Genomic DNA, 16,104 nt, shown 5'->3' with positions numbered 1-16,104 from the left:
GTACGTAAAGATGGCGGCGCCCGTATGAACAGGGCGCCGCCATCTTGTACGTATTCAATACGTACTAGGGTTAGGGGGGTGCAGAAGCACCGCCCCTTCCTAACCCTAGTACGTATTGTATACGTACTATTTGGCGGTCTGTAAACCGCCACTATACCACCACTGTGTCTCGAAGCAGCTTTATTTTGGCTGTCTGTAACAGGCCTTAGACTCAGACAGGAAAGATGAAGGCAAAAAACTGATGTTTGTAACAGTTGGAATAAGATGTTTCTAATTCAGAAAAGGCCATCAGCAGCAGAGAAAACTGACAGCCTTTAACAAACTCAGTATCTTGTAGAAGATGAAGAGCTTTCAAGGGCGAATTCACTTTCCCCATTCAAGGGCTTAGTTTCAATTTCTGAGGTTATTTCGCTCCACCCCAGGGGCATTACTGCCTGGACTCTTTATAATGGTTATTAACTTATATGTCTTTTCTGAACTAGAGCTACCTAAACAGCACACTGGTTGGTTTATTCTATCTGCAGCATTCATCTAGTGTTTGACCTGTTCCAGCGAATACTGAAAACATTTCAGAATCATTGCAGAAGTTATTTTTGAGTGATTTGTGTTGAACACATCTAAAAAGGAGCCTGTTCTTGCTAAAGCCCAAAGATACTTAAGTGTGTAGATTTGGAAAACCTACTTTATTTGGCTACCATACTGTATGGGCTATTGCCGACAATTTTATCCGTGCAGCCTCATGATTTTCTAGGTGCTTCCTCCTGACAGTCCACAAAAAGCACCTGCTAATTTGAAAGAATCACAGAGTTGGAAAAGACCACAAGGGTCACCCAGTCTATTCTCCAGCTATGAAGGATCACACAATCAAAGCACTCCTGACAAATTGGTTTAAGCCCTCTGTTTAAAAATCTCCAAAGAAAGTAGCTCCACCACTCTTCAAGGCAGCATATGCTACTGTCAAACAGTTCTTAACCTCTATATGTTCTTTCGAATGTTTCAGTGGAATGGTTTTTCCTGTAGCTTGAAGCCATTGCTCCATGTCCCAGTCTCTGGAGCAACAGAAAACAAGCTTGCTCCATCCACAAAATGAGATCCCTTCAAATATTTATACAGGGCTATCATATCACCTCTTAACCATCCCTTGATCAGGCTAAAATACCCAGCTCCCTAAGGGCATGGTTTCCAGACCCTTCACCATTTTGGTTGGCCTCCTTTGGACACACTCCAGCTTCTCAACATCCTTTTTGAACTGTTGCGCCCAGAACTGGACACAGTATTCCAGGTGAGGCCTGTCCAAAGCAGAATAGAGTGTTACAATTACTTCCTCCAATCTAGGCACTATACTCCTATTGATGCAGCCTTGAACTCTATTGGCTTTCTTAGTTGCCACATCACACTGCTGACATGTTCAGCCTATGAGCCACTAAGGATCCTAGATCCTTTTCACAAGTACTGTTGTAAAGCCAGGTGTCACCCATCCTATATTTGTGCATTTCATTTTTACTGCCCAAGTGTAATATCCTACATTTCCCCTTTTGAAATATATTTTTTTAGTTTTGGCCCAGCTTTCTAATCTGTTAATGTCATTTTGAATTCTGATCCTGTCCTCTGGGGTATTAGCAAGCCATCCTCATTTGGTGTCATCTGCAAATTTTATAAGCATGCCCTTTATTCCATCATCCAAGTTATTGATAAAGATGTTAAATAGCACTGGGCCCAGGAAATCAAGTAGTAGTTACTAATTTTTGCCTAGATTGAGTTGTGTGGAGGAGATGTCTTGAGAGGTGTGTTGTCTCCCCAGTGCAAAGATCCGTGATGTGACAGAGAGGCTGACAAGACTGGTCAAGCCTACTGACCAATACCCCTTCCTTTTGGTCCACGTGGGAACCAATGATACTGCAAGACACAGCCTTCAGAATATCAGAAGGGATTACGAGGCGCTTGGTAGGAAGCTGAAAGAAATGGATGCACGAGTTGTCATCTCGTCTCTTCTGTCAGGTGAAGGGGACTGTCCAAGAAGGGAGAGGAAAATAGCGGATGTGAACAACTGGCTCCACAGATGGTGCCGCCGAGAATGATTTGGATTCTTCTATCATGGGCTGTGGTTCCATGAGGAAGGACGTCTTGCAATAGACGGGTTGCATCTCACACCAGTTGGAAGAAATGTTTTTGCCAACAGTCTCAAGAATTTGATCAGGAGGGCTTTAAATGAGTTTCGTGGGGGGGGGGGGGGGGGGAAAAGATAATAAAGAAGGAGAAAGGGCTGGAGAAAATAGTCAAATTGACATAGAGGAAACAAGACAAATAGTGCAAGGACCCAACAGTGGGAGGCCAAAAAACTTGCACAGGCAGCAAATAAAGGGGACCCATGGTCTGCGATGTCTCTACACTAATGCACAGAGCATGGGAAATAAGCAAGATGAACTCGAACTCCTAGTACAACAAAGCAAATATGATATAATAGGCATCACTGAAACCTGGTGGGATGAGTCTCATGATTGGAATGTGGAAATAGAGGGGTGTAACCTTTTTAAGAGAAATAGGCCAAACAAGAAAGGAGGAGGAATAGTACTATATGTCAGAGATATTTACACCTGTGAAGAGATCCAGGACATCAATCATGGAAGCCAGGTGGAGAGCATCTGGGTAAAAATTAAAGGGGAGGGAAACAACAAGGATGTTACAGTGGGAGTCTACTACAAACCCCCAAGTCAGACTGAGGAATTGGATGATATCTTTCTAGAACAGATGACCACACAGTCAGAAAAGAGAGATGTAGTAGTGATGGGTGACTTCAACTATCCTGATATTTGCTGGAAGTCAAACTCAGCAAAATCCTCAAGGTCTAGCAAATTCCTCACTTGCCTGGAAGACAATTTCATGGTCCAAAAGGTGGAAGAGGCAACAAGGGGGTCAGCTATTTTAGATCTGATCCTAACCAACAAGGATGACTTGTTTAATGGAGTGCAACTGGTGGGATCATTACGTGGAAGTGACCATGTTCTCCTGGAGTTTGTAATACAATGGAAAGGAGAAGCCAGGCATAGTCAGACACGCATCCTAGACTTTAGGAGAGCGGATTTCAGTAAACTTAGAGAAGTATTGAGGAAGATCCCGTGGTCAGAAATATTAAAAAATAAGGGAGTTCAGGACGGATGGGAGTTTCTCAAAAGGGAGATACTGAAGGCACAATTTCAAACAGTTCCAGTGAGAAAGAAAAATGGGAGGTGTCTCAAGAAACCAGGATGGATGACTAAGGAACTTTCAACTGAGTTAAGTTTGAAATGGAACATGTATAAGAAATAGAGAAAGGGGGAAATCACAAAAAAAACGGAATTCAAAGAAATAGCAGGCATGTGTAGGGGTAAAGTCAGAAAAGCTAAAGCGCAGAATGAACTCAGGCTTGCTAGAAAGTTTAAAAAGAATAAAAAGGACTTTTTTGGATATGTCTGCAGTAAAAGGAAGAAGAAGGAAACGGTAGGGCCACTGTGTGGAGAACATGGCAAAATGCTAACAGGGGACAGAGAAAAGGCAGAATTACTCAACACCTTCTTTGCCTCAGTCTTCTCAGAAAAGGCAAAGGGTGCTCAACCTGAGGATAATGGAGCAGAGGACAGAATAAGGGAATTTCAGCACAGAATAAGTAAAGAGATAGTAGAGGAACACCTTATTAATCTAAATGAATTTAAGTCTCCGGGACCAGATGAACTACATCCAAGGGTATTAAAAGAACTGGCAAATGTAATATCAGAGCCATTGGCAATCATATTTGAAAACTCCTGGAGAATAGGAGAAATCCCAGCAGACTGGAGGAGGGCAAACGTTGTCCCCATCTTCAAAAAGGGGAAAAAAGAGGATCCCAACAATTATCATCCAGTTAGTCTGACATCAATACCAGGAAAGATTCTGGAGCAGATCATTAAACAGAGAGTCTGTGAACATCTAGAAGGCAATGCCATAATCACAAAAAGTCAACATGGGTTTCAGAGAAAGAAGTCATGCCAGACAAATCTGATATCTTTCTTCGATAAAATTACCAGCTTGGTAGATGAAGGGAATGCTGTGGATATAGTAAGGCCTTTGACAAGGTTTCCCATGACATTCTTGCAAACAAGCTTGTAAAATATGGGTTAGGCAAAGTAACTGTTACATGGATTTATAATTGGTTGACCAGCTGAAGCCAAAGGGTGCTCAACAATGGCTCCTCTTCATCCTGGAGAGAAGTGACCAGTGGGATCCCACAGGGCTCTGTCCTGGGGCCAGTGTTATTCAACATCTTTATCAATGACCTGGATGACAGAATTGGGAGCATACTTATCAAATTTGCAGATGACACCAAATTTGGAGGACTAGCTAATACCCCAGAGGACAGGATCAAAATTCAAAACGACCTGAATAGACTAGAAAGCCGGGCCAAAGCTAACAAAATGAAATTCAACATGGAGAAATGTAAGGTACTGCACTTAGGGCAGAGAAATGAAATGCACAGATATAGGATGGGGGACACCTGGCTGAACAAGACTACATGTGAAACGGATCTAGGAGTCCAAGTAGACTACAAGTTGAACATGAGTCAACAGTGTGATACGGCAGCTAAAAAGGCCAATGCAATTTAGGCTGCATCCATAAAAGTATAGTGTCTACATCAAGAGAAATAATAGTGCCACTCTATTCTGCTTTGGTCAGGCCCCACCTGGAATATTGTGTCCAATTCTGGGCACCACAATTCAAAAATGTCATTGAGAAACTGGAGCGTGTCCAAAGGAGGACGACTAAAATGGTGAAGGGTCTGGAAACCATGTCCTATGAGGAACAACTTAGGGAGCTGGGAATGATAGCCCTGTTTAAATGATAGCCCTGATAGCCCTGTTTAAATATTTGAAGGGATGTCATATTGAGGAGGGAGCAAGCTTGTTTTCTGCTGCTCCAGAGAACAGGACCCGGAGCAATGGATGCAAGCTACAGAAAAAGAGATTTCACCTCAACATTAGGAGGAACTTCCTGACTGTAAGGGCTGTTCGACCATGGAACACACTCCCTTGGAGAGTGGTGGAGTCTCCCTCCTTGGAGATCTTTAAACAGAGGCTGGGTGGCCATCTGTCAGGGATGCTTCGATTGAGAGTTCCTGCACGGCAGGGGGTTGGACTGGATGACCCTTGTGGTCTCTTCCAACTCTACAGTTCTATGATTCTATGATTTATGGCCAAGGTCAAGTTTGTGTTTTGTGCTGTTTTGACAGGTCAGAAATTCTCAGTTGTTCATGCTTCTGTAATAAATTTGAATCTTTATAAATGACTAGACAAGCAAAGCCAGTGTCTTTGTGATGAAAAAGCTGCACTAAGGATCGAACTATATCTCTTTGGCTCCAAACAGTGGAGGCAGTAGCTACTGCTGAAAAGGTTTCAGATACCAGAGCTTGGAAATAGCTAAATAATTACCTTGGCAAGTTGTTGATTCGCCAGATGCTTCTAGTGTTTTGGTTTAACTCAGTAGACTGCCTGAATGCAGAGAGGAGAAAACTGAATGAATTATTCTCTCCTCCCACCCATAGGAATGAATTTAATAAAGAATCACAATATAGAGATCTGGTAATATATAAGCTGTAAGAATGTTTGTATGAATTTAAATTAAAAAATTTGAATATGACCCCAACTCCAGTTACACTGGCACGTGCCTTGCATTCACAGGAAGAGGATTCCATCAAGTGGGTTCTACTCACATGAAGGCCCTGCCTCCAGGAATCACAAGGTGAAATCTCAGAAACACATGGCAGCAACAGAACAACTTCTACACATTATTGCAAGTTGGGATTTAAGAGGTCAAAGGGTGCCTCAAACAAACTGGTTTCAAGTTGTTTGGGACTTTAAACACTAACAATAAAAACCTTAAACTAGATATGGTAGCTGATAGGTAGACAATGTACTTTCTTCTGCAAAGGTGTCACATGTCGACTCTACACTGCAGCAGTCAATTGCTGAGCTTGATATATTTAGTACCAGTTGCTGAATATTATCAGAATGGTTTTGGCACTGATACTAATAAAGCAGAGTGCAAAGGCACTCCATTTTCATACCCTCCATCATTTCATAGATGAAAACTGTGACACATATGACATGACCACGTCAGAGTGTGGTCAAGTTGGCAAAAGTTATTAATAAGAAAGAAAAGACAAATTAGGGGAGGCTGCAGCAGTTTGCTTTTTTCTGAGTCTACTGGGAAGAACATGATTCTATCCCTCCTTTCCCCTCATTCCTGTTGAGTTAATTGAATGCAAACTACTTTTGCAGACTGGATTCAGTCTGCAGCAACTGAAGTAAGCCAAGGATCAAGAGGGAAAGTGGGAGAATGAGAGAGTAACTGGGATATTTTTAAAGCAGCTGAAAAAGTGAAACAACAGAGGATTAATCAGGGCTATCCCTGCCAAATCAGGACAGTTGGAGGGTCCCCCCCCCCCCCGCTCACCATTTCAGGATTTCTTATCCCAAATCATTTATTTTGACTCCCATACCCAATGTCTGCACTTTAAATTGCCGTACAAACACACATGAAGACATACTTTCTCACTATAGGAAAGCAATCCCAACGTTCTAACATACAGTTATTTTTCTAAGATATAAGAATTCTGTCTGCTTGAATGATTTTTCTGCCTGTTATGTGGAAATGCAATTTAGGCACCCAAAGAAAAGGAGCAGGCAGACTTATGAAAGGAATGTCAACACAGCAAATGTAAGAGTTCTAAGTGTGAACAATTTTCAGTGTCTCACTCTGCAATGCTAGAAATTTGAGGACTGAATAGGAATTTCATTGGGAGGCCGAATTCCTTTTTGGAGAAGTAATGCCCTTATTTTGCCCCCTCTATCTCCAGGAACTACATCTCCGATCAGCGCAGGGATACAGACTGCACTGGGTGACACCTCGGAGGGTGAACACCAAGTAGTGCAGTCTCTCCTATCTGTCCTAAGACACCTCTTTCAGCCAGGGTGCCTCTGTTGTCCATCAATTGCAGCCGTTGGTGGGGGTGGCTGACAGCTTCATCTGGGTCTGATGGCTGAGTAGGAAAGAGAGTAGCCTCCATCTTGTGCTTGGCCAGCAGCCCTACCATATTCAGTAAAGGCTGCCAGGCAGTGGCAGCAGCCCACCTCCACCATGGCAGAGGCAGCCTGGCTATCAGAGGGGGGGGGGCGATGGTTTGTGTGCCAGGCAGTCTGAGGAGGGAGTGACAGTATGAATTAACACACTGCAGTAACCCCTAATCCCAAGTGTTGCCACTGCCTCTGAGCATTAAAATAAATAAATAAATAAATCATAGACTGCTGCAAACCACATAGGTTCCAGATTCAAAATTTTTAGGCAAGTCTAGAACTGAGCTTGGAACTGGCCATGCTGGATGGGAGATTCTAGGATTTTGAGTTTACAAAGTGTTTCCAGATTCCATTCTCAAATGAACACATTCACTATGTAGGAAATTGTTTTCAATAGCACCATGCTAGGATCTGGCCTCCAGCCAGGATTTTCATCTGGTAATGTTAAGCGGGTGTTTCAGACAAGAACTCTTTCTGAAAGCTAACTTTTTATTCTACTCTTTCAGGAAGGAAATGTGCTTGGACCCAGCAGCAACGGTTCGATCAGATCCATATGATGGCAAGCACTTCACGATGCAAGGAAATGCAGCAATCCATCATGTTCTGAGTTCCAAGTACATTTTAAAAAAACAACACCCAAAGATAATCAGAGCAGCATGCAAAAAAAATCCAGAGAAGAAGGAAGAGAAATGCGAATCTCATCAAGTAATGAATACAAAAAATCAGCTTTTGAAAGGTATTCTCTTAAGCAAAATGACAGGCTTCTGATAAACATCAGAGAAATCAGAAGTTATGTATTCCTTCTGGAAAAAAGAATGGGGGTGAGGAATCATGGGAGTGATAGTGAGTACAATAACAACTGTTTAGCACAAATAGAAGCTGATTGGTATTAATCGGGGAATACTAACTGGGTATCACAAACATTCCGTCTTAATTGCCACCATATGGAAAATATTGATTGATGTGTCAATGAAATGCTTAAGACTGACATGGAGTGCAATGCATTATGTTGGACATTGTCCATTAGGTGAAAACCACTACCTAGAAAAACCCAAGCCAACTATTAATTTATTTTTTTGTGATTTTTAAAATTAATTTTAATAGAGACATTCTAATTTATAATCAAAATAATATACAACCAAAAAGCAACACCCCCCTGGGCGGGGGGAGAAAAACAAGAGAAAGAGAAGGAGGAGGAAAGGAGAAGAAGAGCATAAACGGAAAGAGAGAGAGAAGAGCAAGAAAAACAACAACCCATATAGTTAATACACACTAGGGATCTGACCCCCCCCCTATCCTGATGTTAATGGAAAGAAAAATAAAAGAGAGAGAAAATGATTCTACTATTACAGATTCAGCTAAACCGTATCCACAGCATCCATGGACTCAACCATCCATGGCTTGAAAATACATTTTTTTTTAATTCCAAAAAGCAAACTTTGATTTTTCCATGTTATATAAGGGACATCATTTTACTACAGCATTGTATATTATGTGAACTTAAGCATCCATGGATTTCGGTATCCATGGGGGAGGAGGGGGCCCGGAGCCAAGCAGATACCAAGCGACCCTGGTACATCATTAAATTTCTTATTGTCATGGCCAGCCAAGATGAGCTCTCGGATGATGAGCCTCCTCCAGAGCAAGGGCTGATTGAGGCTACGCCAGGTGTTAGTTCTACTCTGCCAGGTCCCAGCTGTGCTTCCCCAGCCCCAGAGCAGGAGGTCCAACCAGGTCCTAGTGCTGAGGAGAGGCCTCCTATGGTGCCACAGCCTAGTGACTCTGGAGACGAGGCTTGCCTGCAGGTGCCTTCTTAGCAAGAGAGACAGGTCGAGAGTGCTTGCAGGCGCAGATCCAGGAGGATTGCAGAAAGACAATTAGCAAACCAGCCTCAGGTGGCTCGAGGGAGAGTTTCCCTGATTTAAGTGGGAGAGAGGCTTGAGTTTGTTGCTAGAGTTTATTGCATGAGCCCTTGGTGTGATTGCTGTCGCTCTAGCTCCTGACATCTTGTTACCTTGCTACTTTGTTATCTTGACCTTGGACCGGACCTTTGTTATCTCTTGGCTATTGTGACCTCAGACTGTTTTGACCATGCTGCTTTTTGGCTTCCTGACTTCGGCTCGTCTTTCAGTACGCTTGACTTTCTGTAACCCCGACATTGGCTTGTTTCCTCGGCTTGCTCTTAGACTGCTTCTCCACAAGGTTTGTTTTGCCTACACGTGTTGGCTGCAGGCTTGATTATCAGCATAAGCCAGAGATTGCTGGCAGCAATCCCGGACACTTATTGCTCAAAAAGTCTATAAAGAGTTTGCAATCTTTGAAAAAGTCTTCAATTGGCTTATCCTTTAGGACCCACATTAATATGGCCATTTGGGGTAACTCAACAACTTTAACAATCCATTCTTCCATTGTTGGTGCTTCAGTCCATCTCCAAGTTTGATCAAAAATATTTTTACTGCTGTTGTTATATATCAAAGAAGTGGCCAATATTTAAAAATGGATCACCAAGTCAATTACAAGTTTTACCAGAACAATTATCTCACTTTCAGAAATGTCAGTTGACAGTGATGTGGAGATCTACTATGAACTATGTTGTGTCTATAGTAGCTCAGGTAATAAAACAAGGCTGGATCTTTCCTAACGCTTCTTTGTACTGTCAAGGGCCACCATAGGTATAAAATACAGTATGCTTTTACTTCATTTGGTAAAACTTTTTCTAGATTTTGTGCAACATTTAGCCTTCTCTGTCAGGGAGCTCTGGTGCCACAAGAAACTACAGTTATTCCCTAGCACTGAGCCAGGGCAGTTAAAGCAGTCCCAAACTGGATTATTTCTGCATTGTGTTTTGGACCATAGTCATGTTAAGACTTTATCACACAGGGAAAATTGGGGGTTTAAACAGTCAATATCCCATGGAAATTGTGCAATCACGGTGAAGATTTTCACATGACATTGCAATTAAAGAGCATTTATCCCAGGAACAACCAGCAACAAATCATTTACAGAATTTCTCTGTGAATGATTTGTTGCTGGTTATTCCCAGGATAAGTGCTCCTTAATTGCTATGTGTGTGAAAATCTTCACCGCAATCATGTGATTTTCCTGGGATATTGACTCTTTAAACCCTTGATTTTCCTGATTTCCTCCATGTGATAAAGTCCTTAGTCTAGGATATCAGTATGCAAAGGGATCTTGTAGCACCTTTGAAACTAACTGTGTAAAAGAATTTGGTCTGCTTCCTCAGAGGCAAGTAGACCAAGTCTACGAAAGCAGATGCTACAACTTCTTTTGTACAGATAGTCTCAAAGGTGGTATAAGATACCTTTGGATACAACAGAAGGAAATCAGTGCAAGGAGGCTTTACAGAAAAGACAGAGGGAGCCAAACAGGTGTAACGGTCCTTCCTGGGCAAGAGTTTACCCTATGCATCTGAGGAAATAGATAAAGTCTATGAAAGCTTTTGCTATAGCTTCTTTCATGCAGTTAGTGTCAAAGGAGCTACAAGATCCCATTGTACTCTAATATTCTCCTTAGAGCTCAGCCCTGCTCACTATCTTCTTCCAAACTTAAATCCTATCTGACACATTATTGTTTTCCCATTATTCCATCATAGGCAAATACACTTCTTCCAATATTCCACACTTGTCATTCCATACAACTCTCCTAACCATGCCTATCAAGTAATACTGAAATACAGGTTAACTTTATTATTGGCCCGGTACAGACAGGAAGAAAGGGGCAGCCTCAGGCTGCCCCTCCAGATCATTGCCATGGCAACCTCACAGCTGCGGCAACAATCTGCAGCAAAAAGGAGCTCTGAAATGGAGCTTCTTCTGGTGATGCCACCAAGGCGTTGTAAGCGCCCTGGGGCATTGTGGTGATGTCACATGCATGCTGTGCTGTTTGGACATGGCGCACGTGTGACATCATTGATACACCCACTGTGTGGCTGGGGGTGCCTAAAGATGGCACCGGCATCACATGTTAGGATTCCGGAGCATGTGGATGCTGCACGCTCTGGAACCCTAGAATTGGCCCCAGGCCGCTGCAAACGGGAGGTCTGAACTGGGCCATTATTGCTGTTGTGTGCCACAAGTTGTTTCTGACTTATGGCAGCCCTAAGGCAAACTGCTCACAGGGTTTTCTTGGCAAATTTCTTCAGAGGAGTTTTGCCATTGCCTTTGAGGCTGAGAGAGTGTGACTTGCCCTAGGTCACCCAGTGGGTTTCATGGCTGAGACAGGATTCAAACTCTGTTCTTGCCAGAGAGAGGAGGAGGACAGAAGGAGCTGGGCAGCCATTTTGAGTGAAATCTACAGCAGAGGCCGCAGGTGAGAAGCAAACCTTGAGTCAGAACCTTACCCTTAAGTACAAACTAGCAGCCAGTACATTCCTATAAAGTTATATTCCCAGTAGATTGATTTCGCTGCCAGAGACTGGTGAAATCACCAGGTCATCAGGGGCCTCAATATTGGTGTTTACCACAGTCCTGTTTCAATCATTACTAAAGACTTTGCAGTATGGACACTGAAGGACTGCTTCAATCACCAGCAACACTTGTGGGATGTTTGTCTTCTTGCCTACAGAAGTGGTGAACTTCACATGCACCAAGTGCAAGTTGGTAGCACTCTTGGAGGAGAAAGTACAGCAGCTGGAGTCCAGAGTAGCTACAATTCAGCATATTAGGGAGCAAGAGGATTTCCTGGACACAACGGAACTAACGATCTTGGATGAGTACCATGCAGAGGAAGTTGCTGGGGCAGAGGAAGTCACTTCACATACACAGAAGGCAGACAGCTGGAGGAATGTCACACAGAGAAGTAGGCCAAGAAGGGATTGTTCTGGGAGCTTGCAGCTAAAGAATCAATTCAAAGCTCTTTCCCTTATCATTGAGGATGAAGAAGAGCAGCATGGACAGATGTCAGGGACAGAGCAGGGGAGCCTGAGAGTCCCACCTGAGGGAACAGACACTGCTAAACCTCAAAGCAGGTGTGTGGTCATAGTGGTGGACTCCTTGCTGAGGGGTACAGAAGCAGTGATTTGTAGGCCTGACAAGATGTCTCGAGGTGTGTTGTCTCTTGGGGCAAAGATCTGTGATGTGACAGAGAGGCTGACAAGACTGGGCAAGCCTACTGACCAATACCCCTTCCTTTTGGTCCATGTGGGAACCAATGATACTGCAAGACACAGCCTTCAGAACATCAAAAGGGATTACGAGGCGCTTGGTAGGAAGCTGAAAGGAATGGATGCACAGGTTGTCATCTTGTCTCTTCTGCCAGTTGAAGGGCATGGTCCAGGAAGGGAGAGGAAAATAGTGGATGTGAACAACTGGCTCCGCAGATGGTGCCGCCGAGAACGATTTGGATTCTTCGATCATGGGCTGCGGTTCCATGAGGAAGGACTTCTTGCAAGGGACGGGTTGCATCTCACACCAGTTGGAAGAAATGTTTTTGCCAACAGTCTCAAGAATTTGATCAGAAAAGGAAAAGGGTGCTCAACCTGAGGATAATGGAGCAGAGGACAGAATAGGGGACTGTCCTGGGGCCAGTGTTATTCAACATCTTTATCAATGACTTGGATGACAGAATTGGGGGCATACTCATCAAATTTGCAGATGACACCAAATTAGGAGGAATAGCTAATACCCCAGAGGACAGGATCAAAATTCAAAATGACCTGAATAGACTAGAAAGCTGGGCCAAAGCTAACAAAATGTAATTCAACATGGAGAAATGTAACGTATTACACTTTCTACTAGCAGGAATATTGTTGGTGGAACTTCATTCAGGGAGGGCTCCAAACAGTTAAGAGAGAGATTTGATTTCAGTCTCTGCTGAATTGGACTGTTCACTCTCTCAGCCTAATCTGCCTCACAACCTCTTTCATGCTCTTTCAGTCTCAAAAGTGCTACAAGATTCTTTTGCATACTACCTCACAAGGTTGTGGGAGCCTGTATACTGTCCAGTGCTCCAAGGAAGCTCTAGAAAATAATAATTAGATATACATCTAGGCATTTACCACCTGAAAAGGCTTCCGTTCTTTTTGATACTCATTTCATTTTTATGCAAAAGGAGACATTGCACATGCCAAATTGCTAAGAAATACCATGGCCATGTTGACTAGAGGATTCTGGGAAATATATTCCACTAACTAATCTTTCCAAGACCTGCCTGGAAGTGGATCAGCTTGACCACATTGACTTTCCCTGTGAGGATCTGATTCTGTGGAATAGAGTAGGTCTGACAGTCTCTTTGGCTACATCTGCACTGCATAATTAATGCAGTTGGATGCTGCTTTAACTGCCACGGTTCAATGTTAATGAATTGTGGGATTTGTCGTTTTGTTTTCCTGCATGCCAAGGGTTTGGACTGGATGGCCCTTGCGGTCTCTTCCAACTCTATGGTTCTATGATTTATCCACCTTAGGCAGAGGGCTTTGGTGACACAACAAACTATAAATCCCAGGATCCCATAGGATGGCGCCATGACAGTTAAAGTGGGGCCAAACTGCATTATTTGTGCTGTGCAGATGCAGCCTTGCTCTCTTTAAGGAACAGAATTCTGAGTCACATCCCCCATTGCACTGGCAACTAATTTTAAATCAGTGTTAAGTTGATTTTTCATTTTTGCACTTCTTCATACAAGATTGTTTTCCAAGTGCAATGGTCAGCACTGTACTAAGTGCTCAAGTGAGATCACACCACAGATTTGTAAAGGAAAGCATATGATAATGGTAGTTTTACTCTCTTCTAATTTTCACCTCAACTTCAGTGTTGCCTCACAGCCATGTCAGAGAAAAAGAGGACAGAGGGAGCATTGAGCCCCATCACTTTCCAAGACGCATTCATTACAATAAATCATGGTTCAAGCAATAAATCATGGTTCAAGATTGTGAAAGCAAAACCTAGTCAGTATGAGGAGCAAACCGCACAATCTCAATGTTATTCATCCTTAGAACTTGTAAAAACATAGGGGCCATGCTGACTAGGAAAGTCTGGAAGTTCTAGCCCAAAAAGCAATGTTTCCAAGCTCTGTATATACTAGAACAAATTTGGTAAAAACTTCTTTTACTAAACATATTTTTTCTTTCTTTGAATACATTTTAATTTAATGTAAGTTAATGTAGTTAAATTATTTGTTTATTGTGGCTGGGCTGACTAGTCGGCCTCCGGTCCCAGTCTCAACCCGGTAGCTGTTTCATTACTTGTTTTAAAGATGTTCTTTTCTCAAACTGCTGTGGTGCTTAGGAGCTGTGCTTGAGCCTTAAATGGATATTAATGGAGCAGAAAGCAAACTGAATTACCCAGAGGATGAAGAAGAAGAAAAAAAAGCAAAGAAAGAAAATGATCTCATTATCCAACTTGGGAAGCCTCTAGGATGTTCAGACACCATGTCTTCTGCTTAAAATAGCAGAACCTAATCTGAAATCCCCCTGTTTGCCAAAATATAATCTCACCCCCACCTTTAACACACAGAGATTTCCACCCCAAGGATGCATTGATAAGAGAAGCTGGAATAGACAATTGCCAGGATTCTTCAAGGCTGGCTGATTCAGCTAATATGCTTAAAGCCAAGGTAAACAAGTGTGTTGATCTGGCTGCCTGTCACAATTAAAAGGAGAACACCCAGCAGGCTTTGAAGTCTGCTGCTGAAGGGGGAGCACCTGCTGAGCCAGCTTCTGCATCCAAAAAGCCTAAAATACAATTAGCCTGTGTGTTGGGTCTCCTCCCACCCACAATGCCATGCCATGCCATTTTTTCCCCACTCTAGCCCAGTGACAGTCGCCCTCACTCTAGGAGGGAGCCGCCCTCGCTTGTTAATCCATTAATATGCCTCATGAGCTCTTCATTATTTTAATAGAGAGTACCTTTTAGCACAGTTGTCAAGCTGTCATGCATCTCCTTATTAACGTGTTCGCCATATGTTAGGTGTAACCAAGCTCCTCACCCACTTAAAACTCTCATGCAATGCATAATAATAATAATAATAATAATAATAATAATAATAATACAGAAGAGATATTTATGTATTTTAAAGCAACTCTCTGATGAATAGCCATGATTTGTTTTCTCTCAAAACACTTTGAGAGCTGATTTATGTGGCCTGTACGTTTTGCCTTGCTGATCATGCACATTCAAAATAGAGGAGACCTTTATAGCCTCTTTGTTGGTGTGGTTGAAGGAAAACCCAGGCATATTAAACACTGTTTTGAGCAAAATATGCCTTAGGCTAGGGTTAAGGAAACTGACCTTGCAGGTGTTGTTGAACTGCTGTTCTCATCAGATGCAACCAGTTTACATTGAGCCCTCAATATCCATGGGGGCTCGGTTCCAGAACACCCTGCAGATACCAACAACTGTGGATATTCAGGTTAATCTTTAACCTTTAACCTTAACAAGGTCCATGCACCAGGAAGGCATTCTTCCTGCACTGTTTCCCACCTTACGTTCATGAAGGCTCTGCCAGAATTTAAATTCTCTCCTGACTCCTTTCCAACCTTCTCAACAATCCCATCACAAAGCCTCTGCCAGATTTTAAACCCGTTTGTCACCAGTCCACCTCAGAAAGAGCAGCAGAAGGAGTGCGGTAGGGAAGTGCATCAGCAGGAGAGGAGTTAAATTCTGGCAGAGGCTTCCTTGTGAGAAAGTAGGAAAGAAGGAGTTTAAAGTCTGGAAGTGGCTTCCTTGTGAGAGGGTGTGAAACTGAGTGAGGTTAAGGTTTAGATTTTGTGATGTGAAGGTACAAAAGAGAGTGAAGAAGAGATTTGTTCTGACTGTGGCTTTGTGGTGAGATTGTCGTCCATGGGAGAAAGAGGCATCGGTTTGCCTGAGTCTTGCCACAGCAGCCTCTGCCATTGCCCTCAGACTGTTTCTCAGCTTGGCCATCAATGTTTCTTCGTTTCATTCTTCAGTTCCTGAAATCTGTGGATACTGAACTCATTGATACCAAGGCCCCACTGTACTTGAGACATGATGGGAATTGCAGTCCAACCAAGATCCAGAGGCCCACATATTTCCTATATCTG

General features: G+C 42.9%; 1 long non-coding RNA gene across 1 annotated transcript in view; it reads right to left on the bottom strand.

Annotated features, from left to right (window-relative positions):
• The window catches only part of LOC121921132, a 28,372-nt gene extending 12,976 nt beyond the window's left edge, over positions 1–15,396 (bottom strand). The window contains exons 1-2 of the long non-coding RNA XR_006101849.1: positions 15,329–15,396; positions 5,439–5,498 (exon numbers count right to left, since the gene is read on the bottom strand). This is a non-coding gene — a long non-coding RNA (uncharacterized LOC121921132). The remainder of the gene's footprint in view (positions 1–5,438; positions 5,499–15,328) is intronic.
• Positions 15,397–16,104: the final 708 nt, after the last annotated feature.

The sequence above is a fragment of the Sceloporus undulatus genome, chromosome 2 (assembly GCF_019175285.1).
Source record: "Sceloporus undulatus isolate JIND9_A2432 ecotype Alabama chromosome 2, SceUnd_v1.1, whole genome shotgun sequence".
Classification (NCBI taxonomy): domain Eukaryota; kingdom Metazoa; phylum Chordata; class Lepidosauria; order Squamata; family Phrynosomatidae; genus Sceloporus; species Sceloporus undulatus.
This window is presented reverse-complemented; position numbering and strand designations above follow the sequence as displayed.